This window comes from Notolepis coatsorum (assembly GCF_963971535.1).
Source record: "Notolepis coatsorum genome assembly, chromosome: 1".
NCBI lineage: Eukaryota > Metazoa > Chordata > Actinopteri > Aulopiformes > Paralepididae > Notolepis > Notolepis coatsorum.
Window position 1 is genome coordinate 2,449,914 of NC_140165.1, and position 17,622 is coordinate 2,467,535.

General features: G+C 41.8%; 1 long non-coding RNA gene across 1 annotated transcript; it reads left to right on the forward strand.

Moving 5' to 3' along the window:
• Positions 1-478: 478 nt before the first annotated feature.
• On the forward strand, positions 479-8,638 carry LOC311234223. The gene is made up of 3 exons (XR_014620078.1): positions 479-534; positions 4,988-5,014; positions 8,317-8,638. It is a non-coding gene; the product is annotated as an uncharacterized lncRNA (long non-coding RNA).
• Positions 8,639-17,622: the final 8,984 nt, after the last annotated feature.

The window sequence follows — 17,622 nt, forward strand, 5'->3', positions numbered from 1 at the left end:
AGAGTAAAGACCATAACCCTATCAAAACAGTAGTCAAAGTGTATATTTAAATTTGTACCATGTTTTATACGATTTATCGGAAATACGAATGTATCTGAAAAATGCTAATTATATCTCTTTTATCGTAAAACCGCAAGGACATGACTAAATCCAGATTCAACCCTGCCATTGGAAAGAGGAGCCTTTTCCCTATCCATAGATGTATGATTTTGTTGTAATGGGGAGTTTAGGAGAGGTGTACATCTCTGTACTGCTACATCTATACATGTATGACTGCAGGCGAGGCTCTTTTAAACTGCAGGACCGAGCGAGGCTCTTGGTTAGGATAAGGTTAGGGTTGGGCTTGTAGTCGTTAATAATATTAGCGTATGGAGTTAGAGAATGAATGCAAGTTTATGGAATGTCCCCATGACGCATGAAGACATACCTTGCAGCCGCCACCACCGACTGTCTCTGTCAAAACAGAGTGAAGGAATGAGGAACGCCACACTCCTCCTCGCTCTCTCGCTCTGATCTGCAACGCATGAAACACAAGTAAGTCAAGTTTATTGATATAGCACCTTTCACAGACCAGGGTCACAAAGTGCTTCACATAGTAAAAACATCAATAAGGTGCAAAGATAGCAGCGTGGTAAAAGAAAATTATAAAAAATGTGAAAGATCAGGAAAACCAAAACGGATAAAAAGACATAAAAGATTTACACAGAGCATAATTAGCCAAAACGCCTGTTTGAACGGCACAGTCTTTAGCTGCTTTTTAAAGGTGTTTACCGAGACCACAGATCTACGGGCAGAGCGTTCCACAACCTGGGGGCCACGGTTTCGAAGGCTCGGTCACCTTTTGTCTTCAATCTAGCCCGGGGGACAGGCAGCAAGCCCTGATCAGACGACCTGAGCCATCCGTTTGTGGTGTAAGGACGCAGTAGATCGCAGATGTAGTAACAAACCTGATTACTTTTTTCAGTAAATAGTCATCTAACTTGTTACTTTTTACAAGCCAGTAATCTGATTACAGTTACTTTTCCAAGTGGCTGTGCGTTACTATTTAGTTACTATCTCATAATGCTGATGATAAGAGAGCCAGGGGTACAGTCAGCTAGACCGGAGAGGCTCAGACGATCTTAGACAGCTCTGACCGTCCTCTCTTGGAGGAGTTTGTCCCCCTCCCCTCTGGCAGCAGATATAGGCTCCCCGGGCTAAAGAGCAACAGATTCCAATGTGCGTACATCCCCAGGGCACTAATTAAAATAACAGTAATGCATTTTCATTTTCCTTTTCCTTGTGTTGTTTGTTGTTGTTGTCTCTACCACTGCTGCAAAGCAACCCTCTCTCTCTCTCTCAACTCTGCTCCACCTCTTTGAGGAAGCCCACACACACACACACAGGTATGGAGGAACAGTGTAACAGGGCGTGGAGCGGGCGGTGAGCCAGCTGCAGCCAGGGCATGAACTCGACGTGTTGTTTGTCAAACTTGTCAAACAAACCTGTAATTTCCAACCAACAAGAGGACACAACTGTCCCGATGTAAAACCCATGAGCTGCACAACATGCAGTTGTTTAAATCAAATCGATACGGTACTTGATGTCGCTGCTGTCGGGACAAAACCTCATAACTCCAAAAACCCAACTTTTCAGCAGATGAAAAAAACTAACACAGATTTGAGGGTGAATAGAGTTAGGAGGTTTAGACAGATGATCGGTTTAATGCTTTCCCATTGTTTAAACTTTGTAAAACCCACACACACATATGGAGGATGATCTACGGAGTTGATTTATATAATAAAAAAAAAATTCAAAAAATGGAGTTATGAGGTTTTGTCCCGACAGCAGCGATGTGATATATTCGGGTGTTTTCTATACGCAGTGGCTTTCGGTGACTCATAATAATCCTATGTCTTATTTTAGAATAATCAAATATTCCCCAAACATCAAAACACTTGGATTCAGACAGAGCACTCATAGGATCTGGAGACCTCGGACTCGTTATTCCTGATTCACTACAAAGATTTGGATCTTTAACCCGGATGAGTCAGGAACCGCCCAATAGTCACAGGTAGCCGACGTACTTCATACCTTCAAAGAGTGGCGTGACGGAGAACGCGTTTCTTCTCAAAATCTCAGATTTCACCCTCCTTAACGCCGATGTCAAGGTCCTCGCTAAGGTCCTGGCTCGCCGCTTGGAGGGGGTTTATCACCAGACCAAACAGGCTTTATTAAGAATTGTTGGGCGGCTAGGTGGTGCAGTGGGCAAGGCACTCACCACCAATGCAGGAGACGCTGGGTTCGCGTGTTCGAAATCCAGCTCTCCACATTGTTTTCAGTTTGGCTGGTCGTCCGTACTAATACAATTGGCAGTATTAGAGGGTGGGAAAGCTGATGGGTGGGTCCTGGGCGTTGTAAACAGAAAAATACTCCTACAGTTCGGTCGGGGCGCCTGCTCAGCGAAGGAAGGATCTGGAGGGAGGTAGTGTCACCTTCCACACGTTACACTCTCCCGGTGAGAATCTGAGCTGCCAGGCTGGCTGCGCATGTGTCGGAGGAAAGCATGTGAGAGGTCTCCGGCCTCTCGGACCAACAGTAGGGGGGGGTGCGCAACAACCAGGAAGGGATTTGGGAATTGGCATAAGGACTAACAGTGGGATGAAGAAAAAATAATTGTTATTCCTTTTTCAACATCAGGCGCCTTTTAAATATCCTCTATAGCCCCTCCCCACCCGGGACACCAGAGGTAGTGCTTTCTCTCGATGCAGAAAAGGCGTTCGACCGGATGGAGTGGGGATATCTTTTTCACGCGCTGGAGAGGTTTGGATTTGGCCCTAAACTCATAGCATGGATTAAAATGTTATATACATCTCCGATGGCTGCCGTACGCACTAACAACAATCTGTCCACGTACTTTGAGCTTCATAGGGGCACGAGACACGGATGTCCCCGATCCCCACTCCTATATGCGATTGCAATGGAACCACTCGCACTAGCTTTGAGGCAGAACGCCGATATCAAGGGGATTATGCGTGCAGGATTGGAGCATAAAGTCTCGCTTTATGCGGACTAGGGCTGACCCCTATTAGTCGAATAGTCGACTAATCGATCGAAAGGAGCCGTAGTCGACTGCCAACCTCTTAGTCGAATGCAAAAAATATATATATTATAATTTTTTTTTTACTTTTTTTTAATCATTTTTTCCAAAAGCAAAGAGGGGAGTGATTGCAATATCTGATCTCTATATCGACAACAATTTTGCCTCCTTTGAGCGGTTGGTACAGAAATACAAAATTCCCAGGTCACACTTCTATAAACATCTGCAGCTCAGGAGCTCTGTAACCTCAGACTCAGATTGCTACCCCTTGTGCCCTCCCACCTCTCCATTGGACTCAATCTTGAATTGTAAATTGGTCCAGGAACAAGCTATAAGCAGAATCTACGAACTACTCAACTGGAGCAACATGACACCTCTAGATCTCCTTAGGGAGAAATGGGAAGCAGACTTAGAAGAACCAATCACAGAAGTCACCCGGGACAGAATAATACAGGGGATTTTCTCCCCCTCCATTTGCCTCAAACATGCTGTTATCCAATTTAAGGTTGTACACCGACTGCACTGGTCTAAAGACAGACTCTCCAAAATGTATCCCGACATTGATCCCATGTGTGATCGATGCAGACAGGCTCCAGCCACTCTCTGCTCCACGTGTTCTGGACGTGTCCAAAGCTACACACCTACTGGCAAACCATCTGTGAGACCTTCTCTAAGATATTCGGAAAGGCAGTGGAGCCATCTCCGTTTATCGGATTATTCGGGGTAGTGTGCTCTCAGATGGTGGGAATCTAGAATGTTGGCCTTCTGCTCACCATTAGCCAGGAGACTGATATTGTTTAATAATAATAATAATAACAACTTTATTTGTATAGCACTTTTCATACAGAGGTTGCAGTTCAAAGTGCTTCACAACAGTAAAAAAATACAGGCATGAGCGAGCATAAAAAAGATAGAGAGATAATTAGCAAGGTATGGTAAATCACAGTGTTTCACATTAGGATCTAGCATCCCAATAGGCCTCTCTGTTTACAGTTTTCAGTAATACAAATAATAAAAATAGTTTAAAATGATTCAGTTTAAAAATAGTCTAAAAATTATAAAATAGAACGGACATACAACAGGATATTTAACATACAACTGCAGTGCATCAGTAAGAAGTAAAAAGTGTGATAAAATAGTTCTCTTAAGATTACAGTGCATACAGTAGGAGGTAGTGAGATACAATTTTTATTTTATTAATTTTAAATGGAAAGACCCAAGTCCGCCTGCATACAGTCACTGGATGAGGGAGGTCATGTGTCATATAAAACAATATTTGGCAACATTTCTTGGCCTTTTTTGAGGGCATGGAAGCGGACAATGTGACAGTGACGATGTGACCAGTTTTTCTACCACTTCGTTGCTTGCTTTCTTTTTTATTTTATTTTATTTTCTTAGAATGAAAAATATGATTTTTTTTTATATACGCCAATGTCTGACGATCTATGTTTATATGTCTGGTATGGGGGTGGGGGGAGGGTGAAGTGGGACAGCGTTATTTTCTTTCCTTTTTTCCCCATGTGGTCCTAACTGTAAAAAACTAAATGTTCAAATAAAAAAACCTTGATCAAAAAAATTATCTCAGATTTCAACTTGCAAAAGTTGTTATTTCAGTGTGGTAGCACTTCATGTAGGAGTCGGTCAAGGCCCTTGGACTCAGTGGATTAACGTATTTCTAAAGTGGTCTAAACTGATAAGAAGAATTACTCTATTAAATTGACTCAACCTTTATGAACGTGGAGAGTTCACAAGAGCTCTCAACTGACCCAAGTGCCTAAGTAAAGATAGAATAGACAATTTGATGGTATTCGTAGATGTTTTAATAGAAGATATTAACAGTTTGATATTAGTAACGTTTTAATAGAATAGTTTAACCGTTGTGTGATATTAGTTCTCTTCTTTCTACAGGAAACATGGCAGAGTCCAGAGTTCACAGTAAGTCACCACCATTGAACCAGATAAAAAAACAGATATGGGATAATGACTGACGAGCTGTCGGCCTACATTAACATATTTTAATGCACACGGTGGAGGCGTCCGTCATGCCTGCTAGCATGACCTTAGCGTGTAGCATGATATGTAGCGAGTCCACACAATGCGTATTCATTTAGAACAGTGGTCAGTTTATTTGAACACAAACACTTGAAGTACGGAGTGGATGGTCGCTACACACAATCCTTTCAACACACAGTTCTTTGCGCCAGATCATTTCTGAGACGTGTTGTTTCCGGCTCCAGGTCAATGAAGATCTTCCAAACAAACGTAAAAAAACAAAAGCATACTGTAGGGGCCACTGGAGCAGCACCATAGGGGCCACTGGAGCATCATAGGGGCCACTGGAGCATCATAGGGGCCACTGGAGCATCATAGGGGCCACTGGAGCATCATAGGGGCCACTGAAGCATCATAGGGGCCACTGATGCATAATAGGGGCCACTGGAGCATCATAGGGGCCACTGAAGCATCATAGGGGCCACTGGAGCATCATAGGGGCCACTGAAGCATCATAGGGGCCACTGGAGCATCATAGGGGCCACTGAAGCATCATAGGGGCCACTGGAGCATCATAGGGGCCACTGAAGCATCATAGGGGCCACTGAAGCATCATAGGGGCCACTGGAGCATCATAGGGGCCACTGAAGCATCATAGGGGCCACTGGAGCATCATAGGGGCCACTGAAGCATCATAGGGGCCACTGGAGCATCATAGGGGCCACTGAAGCATCATAGGGGCCACTGAAGCATCATAGGGGCCACTGGAGCATCATAGGGGCCAGTGAAGCATCATAGGGGCCACTGGAGCAGCATAGGGGCCACTGGAGCATCATAGGGGCCACTGGAGCATCATAGGGGCCACTGGAGCATCATAGGGGCCACTGGAGCATCATAGGGGCCAGTGAAGCATCATAGGGGCCACTGAAGCAGCATAGGGGCCACTGAAGCATCATAGGGGCCACTGAAGCAGCATAGGGGCCACTGGAGCATCATAGGGGCCACTGAAGCATCATAGGGGCCACTGAAGCAGCATAGGGGCCACTGAAGCATCATAGGGGCCACTGAAGCATCATAGGGGCCAGTGAAGCATCATAGGGGCCACTGAAGCATCATAGGGGCCACTGAAGCATCATAGGGGCCACTGAAGCATCATAGGGGCCACTGAAGCATCATAGGCGCCAGTGAAGCATCATAGGGGCCACTGAAGCATCATAGGGGCCACTGAAGCATCATAGGGGCCACTGAAGCATCATAGGGGCCACTGAAGCATCATAGGGGCCACTGAAGCATCATAGCCTCCTGACAAGTGGAAACAGCTGTGAGTGAAAGTTCCTCTTCTGGCCTCAGATGTGCAGCTCCTCCTAGTATGTAGCATGTTACACATACTGACTCCATGTAAGCTGCAACAGTATGTAGTATGATGTACACACTTTATGTATGTAGTATGATGTACACACTTTGTGTATGTAGTATGATGTACACACTTTATGTATGTAGTATGATGTACACACTTTGTGTATGTAGTATGATGTACACACTGTGTGTATGTAGTATGATGTACACACTTTGTGTATGTAGTATGATGTACACACTTTGTGTATGTAGTATGATGTACACACTGTGTGTATGTAGTATGATGTACACACTTTATGTATGTAGTATGATGTACACACTTTGTGTATGTAGTATGATGTACACACTTTATGTATGTAGTATGATGTACACACTTTGTGTATGTAGTATGATGTACACCCTGTGTGTATGTAGTATGATGTACACACTTTATGTATGTAGTATGATGTACACACTTTGTGTATGTAGTATGATGTACACACTTTGTGTATGTAGTATGATGTACACACTTTGTGTATGTAGTATGATGTACACACTTTGTGTATGTAGTATGATGTACACACTTTATGTATGTAGTATGATGTACACACTTTGTGTATGTAGTATGATGTACACACTTTGTGTATGTAGTATGATGTACACACTTTGTGTATGTAGTATGATGTACACACTTTGTGTATGTAGTATGATGTACACACTTTGTGTATGTAGTATGATGTACACACTTTGTGTATGTAGTATGATGTACACACTTTATGTATGTAGTATGATGTACACACTTTGTGTATGTAGTATGATGTACACACTTTATGTATGTAGTATGATGTACACACTTTATGTATGTAGTATGATGTACACACTTTATGTATGTAGTATGATGTACACACTTTATGTATGTAGTATGATGTACACACTTTGTGTATGTAGTATGATGTACACACTTTGTGTATGTAGTATGATGTACACACTGTGTGTATGTAGTATGATGTACACACTGTGTGTATGTAGTATGATGTACACACTGTGTGTATGTAGTATGATGTACACACTGTGTGTATGTAGTATGATGTACACACTTTATGTAGTATGATGTACACACTGTGTGTATGTAGTATGATGTACACACTGTGTGTATGTAGTATGATGTACACACTGTGTGTATGTAGCATGATGTACACACTTTATGTATGTAGTATGATGTACACACTGTGTGTATGTAGTATGATGTACACACTTTATGTATGTAGTATGATGTACACACTGTGTGTATGTAGTATGATGTACACACTTTATGTATGTAGTATGATGTACACACTGTGTGTATGTAGTATGATGTACACACTGTGTGTATGTAGTATGATGTACACACTGTGTATGTAGTATGATGTACACACTTTATGTATGTAGTATGATGTACACACTTTATGTATGTAGTACATACAATGAATTCAGAAGCTGCACTTGTACAGGAATTGTATTGAAGCAAGTGACCCCGCCTCCCCCTGTTCATTGGTTGATGTTTGTCCTTGTTGTCTCCTCTGTTCATTGGTTGATGTTTCTCCTTGTTGTCTCTGTTCATTGGTTGATGTTTCTCCTTGTTGTCTCCTCTGTTCATTGGTTGATGTTTCTCCTTGTTTCAACAAATAAACTTGAGTTTCAGACTCAATACAAGGTCATGTTATGAGTTAAGCTGCAGATATATGTATGCAGTGTAGGTGACATTTCACAAACACTTTTCCTAAATGGTCACTGTGTCTAAAACTCCAGAAGAGAATGTGAAGTGGACAAATAATTTGTCAGTGGTGTTCTTCAGTATATCTGCTTGATTATGAATAATAGTAAACAGATCAGTTACTACGTGTCAATATGTTTTTCCTTCCATCCAACAGAACATTTGCAACTCATCCCTGAATCCTACCCAGCTATACTAGGCCATGATGCCATCCTCAAGTGCCACCTCTCTCCTGCGACCAGCGCTGTTGGCATGACAATCAGGTGGTTTAAAGGGTACAGAGTGTGTATTTACCTGTATAAGGCTGGCCAGGTGATAGAGCGGGAGGACTACAAGGGCAGACTGAGTCTGACCAATCAGAAGCTGGAGAGAGGCGACGTGTCTCTGACACTGAGAGGCTCCAGATATGGTGATAGAGGATATTATATCTGTCAGGTCGTCCATGGAGACCAGAAGGTGGAGAATGTTGTGTTTTTATACCATGGTAAGTATTCTATAACTACAGTCCATGATTATCAACCATGACACGAACAATGATATGATGCCGTATGTCCCTTTACATATGAATTGCACTGCATTAATATACATAAGTAAGAGTTCTTTCCATACTCTGAATTAAGTTAGACACGATCACTACAAAGTTCAAGTTATTGGCCATAATATGTATGTTAACACACAGTTCTTTATTGGCCATAATATGTATGTTAACACAAGGTTCTTTATTGGCCATAATATGTATGTTAACACAAGGTTCTTTATTGGCCATATCAACTTCAAATTACTTTATTTTCCTTTCGGAACTTCATTTGTGCAGTAGTTGAAAGACAAACATACAGTCACAATACATAGACACTCACCACTATATATAAAAAAGAAATTAAAACTACAATAAAAAGACCAATATATAAAAAAACACCAACTACATTAAAACTACAGTACTTAAAGCATGATATATTAAAAACCATGTGGAGCAGTTCTATATGTATATAAATAATAAATAATAATAGTTAATAATATGTATGTTAACACAAGGTCAAGGGTAATGAAATGTCTTGGATGAGAGGAACAGGTCAGCTCAGCAGAGCATTAGACACATTAGAGCACTAGTCAAATAAAGTATGATTAAAAAAAGGTTAATAAACATGGAATAACACAAGTAAAATAACACTATATACATGAGAATATGAGAATTACGATTTGTGTGTAAAAGTGATGAGTGTATATACAACAATATTGTACAGTATTATACCACATACATCTGAATCTCTCAGTCAAATAAACCACTCACATTGATATTATGATAATACATTTGTTTAATATCTGTCAAATAAACCATTCTTACATTGATTGTGATAATAAACTAGTTTAATCTCTCAGTCAAATAAACCACTCACATTAATATTATTATGATAATAATATATATATTATATAATAATATATTATGATAATAAATGTGTTTAGTCTCTGTAAAATAAACCACTCTCACAAAAAAAAACAGAGAAAAATCTGAGAAAGAGAGGATTAAAAAAATAAAATAAAAAAATAAACCACTCTTACATTGCTATTATAATAAACTAGTTTAATATCTTTATCAAATAAACCACTGTCATGTTGATATTATAATAATCAATTGGTGTAATCTCTCTATACCAAATAAACCACTCTCACAATGATATTTTTATAAACTAGTTTAATATATCTATCAAATAAATCACTCTAACATTGATATTATAATACACTAGTTCAATATATCTATAAAATAGACCACTCTCACATTGATATTATAATAATAAACGAGTTTAATCGCTGTCAAATAAACCACTCTCACATTGATATTATATGTAAGGGCCATATGAGTGTTTTGATTATGTCGGTAGCTTCTCCGATATATATATATATTTTGTAATTGTGTTTAGTTTAAGGCACAATTAGGCGCCGGTGTGTAGAGGCCAAGGCCGACTTGTTGGATTTGTATTGCTAGAATATTAGAATTAATTTTGTTTAGAATAGTGTCTTATTTATGTTTGAACACTAGAGGGCTCACCGCCTCCATTATAGCCCCTCTTCTATAAATAGCCTAGCTAATTACTGTAATCTCATGCACCTGTTATGAAGATACATTTTTCGTACCTGTCTCACCGTTTGGAACTGACAAATGGAGCAATTGACAACTGTTCTGATTTAACCCTTCATTCACCATCATTCACCTTTGGACAACAATAAAACCCTGTAAACTGCAGCAACTTGGGACATTCCATATTTACATCACAAACTTTGGGACTGAGTAGATAATTATTTACGGGTGCATTGTGGACGCCTGTCAGCACATGGAGGAATGACAGTCGGCCACTACATTATAATAAACTAGTTTAATCTCTATCAAATAAACCACTCTAACATTGATATTATAATAATAGACTAGTTTAATATCTCTATCAAATAAACCGCTCTCACATTGATATTATAATAAACTAGTTTAATATCTCTATCAAATAAACCACTCTAACATTGATATTATAATAATAAACTAGTTTATTCTCTGTCAAATAAACCACTCTAACATTGATATTATAATAATAAACTAGTTTATTCTCTGTCAAATAAACCACTCTCACTTTGATATTATAATAAAGTAGTTTAATCTCTGTCAAATAAACCACTCTCACTTTGATATTATAATAAACTAGTTTAATCTCTGTCAAATAAACCACTCTCACATTAATATAATAATAATAAACTAGTTTAATGTTTAAGATGCTATGTGACGTCAGCACAGTGTCACCTGTACTGTGCTGCTTCCTATGAGTTGTGTTAGAACATACAGATATTACCATGTTGGCAGGTTCCTTTCATCTGTAGCTTTATTATCCATGTTCTCTAAATAGTTTTTGTTTTTGTTTTTCCTTTTTACAGGCATCAGTGGTGAGTATATTTACATGTTTTCCTAGCTAGGTACCTGGTGCGGGCGTTGACTTTGCCCAGTACTTGGGAGGCCATAGCCTCCCCATCTAGGCTCCCGTCTATCATACAGCCTAGATACTTCGCTTTTTTTTGCTGTTTTAGGGTTACAGCTCCTAACTGGATGTTAAACTCCCATGCTTTCCTGAGCTTGGGCTTGGAGCCCAATAGTACTGCCTCTGTCTTACCTAGGTCAAGAGAAAGCCTGTTGTCCGAAAGCCAACTGCTGACCCCTGCAAGTTCTTCTCCTAGCATCTGTTCTAGTGTGTTCTGATCCTTGTGTGAGACTAGCAGGGCTGAGTCGTCTGCAAATAAAAACAAGTTACATGAGCATGCTGCTGACATGTCATTTATGTACAGTAAAAAAAGGAGAGGTCCTAGCACGCTTCCTTGTGGGACCCCACATACAATGGGCTTGGCCTCTGACATAGTGCCACTGACCTCAACCCACTGCACCCTATCAGCAAGGTAGGAAGAGAACCATCTGACCACTGTCTCAGACATACCCAAGGCCTTAAGCTTGGAGAGCAGTATGTCATGGTTCACTGTGTCGAAAGCCTTCTGTAGGTCTAGAAGAACTAGCCCACACAGTGTGTGTGTGTGTGTGTGTGTGTGTGTGTGTGTGTGTGTGTGTGTGTGTGTTATTCCCTCAATTGTTAATTACATTAGAACTGGTTTGTGATCTGCCTGATGATGTCAGGTTCCTTCTTGGTTAGTCAGTATTGATTGGGGTGAATGCTTCTCAGAGTTCTTGCAATCGACATCTTTGTCTGGCATTCTGTCCATATTGTTTCTTAATAACAATTTGTGCTGTTTACTGTTTAATACCCAGTAATAATAACCAATCCAAAAATACACTACACTTGTTCTTGTCAGAGACCAGCAGGGCTGAGTCGTCCGCGAACAGGAACAAGTTGCAATCACAAGCTGACGACATGTAATTTGCATAAATTAGGAACAGTAGCTGTCCTAGTATGCTTCCTTGTGGAACACCACAGCTCACTGTGAGGGGGGGGGGATAGGGTACCGTTTACCTCCACCATCTGTTCTCTCCCCTCTAGGTAGGATTGCATCCAGCTCACTGATAAACTATCAAAACCAATAGCTTTTAGCTTGTCAATCAGAATGGTGTGATTGACAGTGTCGAAGGCCTTTTGTAGGTCCAGCATGACCATGCCGCAGTATTTGCCCGCGTCCACCTCTTGTTTGATGTGGTCGTTCAAATAGAGAAGGCATGTGTCAGTGGAGTGGGATGTTTTGAAGCCAGATTGGAATTCGTAGATTCGATTTTTTTTTCGTGAGGTACTTTTCGACCTGTTCGTATACAATTTTTTCCATGACTTTCGAGATGGAGGTAAGAATAGAAACAGGGCGGTAGTTGCCTGGGTCTAATTTGCTGCCCTTTTTGTGCATAGGGGTCACTCTTGCAATTTTGAAGTCCTTGGGGACGTGTCCCTGTTTTATGGAGAGGTTTATTATGTGTGTGATGACTGGGGTGATGCCGGCTCTCTCTATTATACTCTCATTAGTTATATCAGTGTGTGTTTGTGTGTGTGTGTGTATGTGCGTGCATGTGTGTGTGTGTGTGTGTGTGTGTGTGTGTGTGTGTGTGTGTGTGTGTGTGTGTGTGTGTGTGTGCGTGTGTGTGTGTGTGTGTGTGTGTGGTTACAGGTTATATGTACTCAGGCTAGTGGTGATGATGGATCTTTCAAGGAGGCTGAGCAGTTTGTAAAATAGGTTCCTACGGCTCAGTCTGAGATTTTATTGGCAATGGAGCAGAAGATGCTATGTGACGTCAGCACAGTGTCACCTGTACTGTGCTGCTTCCTATGAGCTGTGTTAGAAAATACAGATATTACCATGTTAGCAGGTTCCTTTCATCTGTGGCTTCATTATCCATGTTCTCTAAATTATATTTGTTTTGTTTTTCCTTTTCTCAGGCGTCAGTGGTGAGTATATTTACATGTTTTCCTCTTAACCTCCAATATGGTTCAACTGTTATTAAAGTATTAAAATGAAGTGATGTTCTAGGTGTATTTTGCTTTGTTATTCCATGAATATCTTATATAGTGTTTGTACATTAGAGACTAGAAGCGACTAAAACTAAGGCTATATATATAATATATATATATATATTTTTTTTAATCCTCTCTTTCTCCGATTTTTCTCTGTTTTCTCCCCGTCCCAATTTAGTCGTTGTGCCAATTCCCCCCCCCCCCCCCCCCCCCTCCCCTACCTGGTTGTTGTGCGCATGTTCTCCTACTGGTCGGTACAAGGGAACCCTGAAGTCATCCGCACGCTTCCTCTGACACGCGTGGCGACAGCCAGTGACTCTTTTTTCACCTGGCAGCGAGGACTCCCATTGGTGAAGTGTAACGCGTGGGAGGTCACGCTGCCTTCATCAATTCCTGCCTCCGCTGAGCAAGCGCCCAGACCTGACCTGTAGGCGTCACTGTCCACAACGCCAGTTTCCCACCCATGACTTGCCCTCCCCCTAACCCAGCCAAACGAGTTAGTATGACGATCAGCCCAAGCCTCAAGCAATGCTGGCTCCGGGAGTCGAGACTGCAGCCTCTTGCATTGGTGACGAGCGCAATCTCCGCTACGCCACCTGACCGGCACTAAACTAAGACTATATTTGAGCAACACATTAATGTCATAACAATGCCTGCCTGATCATGAGAAGGTGCCTGATTCATGGAAACGGGCCCTCATCCACAGGATACCAAAAAAGGAAAATGTCCCAGATGATCCTTCCACTTGGCGTGACATTTCACTATTCAACACTATATATAAAGTCTGCATGAAGTGCCTACTCACCGCCATCTTACCCTGGCTGGTGGACACAGGGATTCTCTCCCCCCATCAGAAAGCTTATATCAACAGAGAGGGAATGAACAAACATGTGTTTTGCTTAAAAACTGGAATAGATGATTTTAAACATGAATCCTCCAGATTCTACACAGTGTTTTTGGACTTTAGAGACATGTTTGGTACACTCTCCCATGAGTGTGTGTGTGTGTGTGTGTGTGTGTGTGTGTGTGTGTGTGTGTGTGTGTGTGTGTGTGTGTGTGTGTGTGTGTGTGTGTGTGTGTGTGTGTGTGTGTGTGTGTGTGTGTGTGTGTGTGTGTGTGTGTGTGTGTGTGTGTGTGTGTGTGTGTGGTTACAGGTTATATGTACTCAGGCTAGTGGTGATGATGGATCTTTCAAGGAGGCTGAGCAGTTTGTAAAATAGGTTCCTACGGCTCAGTCTGAGATTTTATTGGCAATGGATCAGAAGATGCTATGTGACGTCAGCACAGTGTCACATGTACTGTGCTGCTTCCTATGAGCTGTGTTAGAAAATACAGATATTACCATGTTGGCAGGTTCCTTTCATCTGTGGCTTCATTATCCATGTTCTCTAAATTATATTTGTTTTGTTTTTCCTTTTTACAGACTGGCTTGGTGAGTATATTTACATGTTTTTCCTCTTAACCTCCAATATGGTTCAACTGTTATTAAAGTATTAAAATGAAGTGATGTTCTAGGTGTATTTTGCTATGTTATTCCATGAATATCTTATAGTGTTTGTACATTAGAGACTAGAAGCTGACTAAAACTAAGACTATATTTGAGCAACACATTCATGTTATAACTGGGATGTGTTTCTTATTTCACAAAGTTCCTAAAGAGGGAGTACATCTATATGTGTTTTTCTTCTGAAACTCTGATATGGTTCAAGTGAGGAGAGGAGGAGATGTAGGTTACAGCGTAACAGTGTTGCTGAAGTGTTTAGTAGTACGAGTCCCTGTCTCTTCATATAGACAGTTCATGTCCACAGGTGTGTTTGTGCGTATATGTGCTCAGGAAAGTATTGGTATCACGGTATGTCCGTGTATTGAGGAGAAATGAGGTTCATCTGATGGTCGTTGCAGTGGAGGCAGAGAGGACCCAGAAAGTGGAGTTGGAGAGAGTTAGGGATTCCTTTTGGAGTCTTGCAGACAGACGTTAAGATGGGCATGAACATCATACACTTGGCTAGTATTACCCCCCCCCCCCCCTCTCTCTCCATTATACTCTCATTAGTTATATCAGTGTGTGTGTGTGTGTGTGTGTGTGTGTGTGTGTGTGTATGTGTGTGTGCCTGTGTGTGTCTGTGTGTGTGTGTTTGTGTGCGTGTGCCTGTATCTGTTTCTGTGTCTGTTTGTGTGTGTGTGTGTGTGTTTGTGTGTGTGTGTGTCTGTATCTATGTCTGTTTTTATGTTTTTATGTGTGTGTTTTTATGTGTGTGTTTGTTTGTGTGCATGTGTCTGTGTTTGTGTATGTTTCTGTGTGTGTGTGTGTTTGTGTTTGTCTATGTCTGTTTTTGTGTGTGTGTGTGTGTGTGTGTGTGTGTGTGTGTGTGTGTGTGTGTGTGTGTGTGTGTGTGTGTGTGTGTGTGTGTGTGTGTGTGTGTGTGTGTGTGTGTGTGTGTGTGTGTGTGTGGTTACAGGTTATATGTACTCAGGCTAGTGGTGATGATGGATCTTTCAAGGAGGCTGAGCAGTTTGTAAAATAGGTTCCTACGGCTCAGTCTGAGATTTTATTGGCAGTGGATCAGAAGATGCTATGTGACGTCAGCACAGTGTCACCTGTACTGTGCTGCTTCCTATGAGCTGTGTTAGAAAATACAGATATGACCATGTTGGCAGGTTCCTTTCATCTGTGGCTTCATTATCCATGTTCTCTAAATTATATTTGTTTTGTTTTTCCTTTTCTCAGGAGTCAGCAGTGAGTATATTTATATGTTTTTCCTCTTAAAGCCCAACCTCCAGGTTAAACCCTACTGATCAATTATGGGTAGTTTACATCATTGGTATATAATTTCATTATTTATTTTTTTCCATTTGACACCGGAAATGCCACTCTGAAAGAGTTAAAAAGGTCCATGCACGAATAACATGCACGCGCAAATCAAAAAAGCTTATCAAACGCCGACGTCACTACAGGTGCATATTAATGAGCCGAATCTAAAAGCTTATCAGACGCTAGCACGGCCGTGACGTCACTTCAGGAAATGCCTTGCCCGTCCGGGTCATAGTACTAGATCAATGGTGGCCCACTCGGTGCATCACAGTTAGCCTATAGGTCCGCCGTCCCTGCTACAGTCGGGACCACTACACTGACGTTAGCCTATGGTTCTCTCCTCTTTGTGTGCCCCCGTCCTCGCGGGTGTCCTGCGGAGGAGCTTGTGGACGCGACAACAGCGGCGGTTGTTGTTAGCTCATAGCTATCGTGTACCACTAGCCTTTACGGGCTCGAGCACCCTACAGGCTGCCACCATTGTCGCCGTTGTCGTGTTCATGGGCCCCCCGGCAGGGTACCCGTGGGGACGGGGTGTACAGAGAGGAGAGAACCATTTTGGGTCGGCCGTTCATGCCGGCCAGCGAGCCGGATGTCGGGGTATGTTGTTAGCACAATAGCTACTAAGCTAAGCTGATTGATTGATTGATTGAAAAGTTTATTAACAGATTGCAGAATGGGTACAGTACAGTACAGCTCAATACATACAATTGTTAAGGGGATGCAGACCAGAGAAAGACTTTCGTCTTGTTTACATCAGCTATGTTAGCTACTAACGTTATAAACACAATATGTGTACAACGACACAATGATTTACATTATTACAAATATGGTAACGTGGTTGTGGCTTTAGAGATGGGTGGCTATAATCACGGAGCAATAGTGTTAGGTGAAACAGATACATTTTCATTCGGCTAGTAGTAGCCTGCAGTGCCTGCCACTAGCTGTGTGTGACTCTCAGCGCCCCCTGGTGAGCCCCCAGGTGCCCTGCACCTGTTGTGACGAGATAATTTCGATTACACACGCACGTTATGAACCGTGGTGATTGTGTTGGGCAGACAAAATGTTTGATAAAAACGCTAAAACTGGGTCAATTTCAATACTTTTTTTTTCCTTCTTCATGAAACTCACCGTTGGCCTAGTCCACATTGTTTATTGAACAAAAATACAACGTGAAGGTTGGCCTTTAACCTCCAATATGGTTCAAATGTTATTAAAGTATTAAAATGAAGTGATGTTCTAGGTGTATTTTGCTTTGTTATTCCATGAATATCTTATAGTGTAGCTGATTGTGGATTTTAGGAGAAAACAGCAGGGGACACACACACACCACTGAGGATAAACGGGGCTACCGTGGACAGGGTGAGCAGCTTCAAGTACCTGGGGGTCCACATCTCAGAGGACCTGACATGGACAACACACATAGACACAGTCGTAAAAAAGGCGAAGCAGTGCCTCTACCACCTGAGACAGTTAAGGAAGTTCAGAGTATCGGGGAAGATACTCCAGTCCTTCTACTCTGGAGCTGTAGAGAGCATCTTGACTGGAAACATCACTGCCTGGTATGGAAACAGCACGGCACAGGACAAGAAGGCCCTACAGAGAGTGGTGCGCTCAGCTGAGCGTACTACGGGTATTGCACTACCACCCCTGTGTAACGGGGAAGCCCGTGAGTATATCC